At 46.0% G+C, this 2,163-nt stretch overlaps 1 pseudogene; it reads right to left on the bottom strand.

The window, feature by feature from the left end:
• On the bottom strand, nt 1-1,256 carry LOC149042648 (uncharacterized; annotated as a pseudogene).
• Between the last annotated feature and the right edge of the window lie 907 nt (nt 1,257-2,163).

The raw sequence follows: 2,163 nt of genomic DNA, 5'->3' as shown, positions 1-2,163 counted from the left end.
GATCGTCAGTGAACACACGCCATGTTGGATAGAACATGTTTATTACAATATCACGTGATACAATGTAGGTTCGCACTGCGTGCGGAGGAATGGATACTACATCCCTCCCAAACTAACAAAAGCTTGTAACTCTAAGCGAAAGTTCAATCTTATAACGAAACTAAAATCAACTGTCAATAAGTGTCTTTGTTAAGTTAGCACATAGTCTTTCAAATGTGAGGGCTGGTGCCTTTCCCGTCTGGGTCTCGTCACTACTGGTTTATTCACTGGCTGGTCAGGCTCTGTTTCCTGTTCCGGTATTACCAATATCTCTGTACTGGGTGGTTTCTCTGCATTTGCTCTTGTATCAGGTGGTACACTTGGTGGATTCACCTTCTCTGGGATCTCGAGGCCTGGAACTGCCTGTGGTGTTTGTGCTTCCTCACTCTTCTCTGGTTCATTGGAGGTGTTGATAACTGCATTTGCTAGCTTAAATTGGCTGGCATCTCAGCAGACTGTTCGTCCATCTGTGACACGTCTGGCGGTTATTTGGGAACCATGAATATTGCACACAACATAGAACACAGGTTCATAGGGTGTACTCCACTTGTTCTTCCTCGGCTGCTTGACAAGCACAGTCTCCTAGTAGCAGATTATTCTCTCTGGTCTTTCTCCCTTCTCTCTGTTGCTTCATTTTCGGCTTGTACTCTGCATCTCTGCGGTCAATTAAGTCATCCTTCTCATTCCTTTGTGGTTCAGGTTCAATGTAATCCAACTTCGTTCTCACGGATGTCCCCTTAAGGGCTTCATAAGGTGCGACTCCAGTAGCTGGGTGCGGTGTCAATCTGTAAGCAGTAAGCATGTCTTGAACCGCATTTCTCCTCTCAAGACGGTTTTTGCCTTGCAGACTTGCAATTTGTTCGGTCTTGTTTAGGGTTTGCATGAATCTCTCTACTTCTCCGTTTGCTCTTGGGTGAAGGGGCGTCACCCTATGGTGCTGAAATCCTTCCTGCTCTGCAAATTCATTGAACTCTTTAGAATTGAACGGGGGTCCGTTATCGCTCTCAATTCTCCTCGGAGTTCCATAGGTGGCGAAGATGTGCTTCAATCTCTCCTTATTAGTCTGGAAGTCAGTTGATGGTACTGACTCTACCACTGGATATCTGGTTCTTTTGTCAATCAGGACGAGATTGTAGTGACCATCTGGGTATGGTCCACCATGGTCAATGGATACTGTGTCCCAAGGTCGGTTTGGGATGTTGGTCACCTTGGTTGGTTCTTCTTTGTGTCAATCATGCTGTTCATCAGAGGGAACCAGTACTTCTCTCTCAGCATTTGCTTGGTCTTGGTTTTTCCTAAGTGTCCTAGGCTGTGTCCTAGTCTGACCACTTTTCTGTGGAGTGTAGGCGGCAGTACTGTTTGGTGTTCTCTGAAGATAAGTCCTTCTGCAACTGATAACTCCTGCTTCACATGTAGGTAGGGTTCAAGGTCTTTATCTCTCTTGTGTTTCTCCCAGTCCCCTTTAGAGATCCTCTTGGCCAATCGCTGCATGATCTCATCTTTCTGGGTTTCCTCTCTGATTTGCGTGACAACCACAGCATGCTCTGCATTCATGTTCCATTGGATGATCTCAGTTTTGTCCTCTCCTGTCTCAGGCAGAGGGTGTCTGGAGAGGAAGTCTAAGGGGTCTGCTTCATCCTTTCCTGGGTGGTACACCAACTCATAATCTACATCTTGCATTTCCGTGATCCACTTCTCAATTCTTGGAGGTACCTAGGCCATTACTTTGTTGAACAAGGGTATCAGTGGTTTGTGAGCAGTCACGATTCTGAATCTGGATGCTCCAAGTAGGTAAATTCTCCATCTCTTCTTGGCCCATTTGATTGCTAAAGCATCTTTCTTGGTTTGACTGTACCTCTTCTCAGTCTCTGTCATTGTCCGGCTGATGAAATTTACCGGTTGTATACCTCTGTCTGTCTTTTGCAGGGCTGCTGATAGGCCTTCATCGAAGCTGGCCTCTGTGCGGAGAATTATGGGCTTGCTTGGGTCGAAGAATGCCAGTCTTCTCACTTGAGATGTTGTCTTGTATCTTCCTGAATGCAACTTCCTCTTGTTTTCCCCAGTGGAACTTTGTTTCTTTTCTGGTTAGCTGGTACAGCGGTGCTGCTATGGTGGCATAGTTCT

This window comes from Pocillopora damicornis, chromosome 7, assembly GCF_964200805.1.
Source record: "Pocillopora damicornis chromosome 7, jaPocDami1.2, whole genome shotgun sequence".
Taxonomy (NCBI): domain Eukaryota; kingdom Metazoa; phylum Cnidaria; class Anthozoa; order Scleractinia; family Pocilloporidae; genus Pocillopora; species Pocillopora damicornis.
Note: the sequence above shows the minus strand (reverse complement) of the source record. Positions and strands in the feature narration are given on the sequence as shown.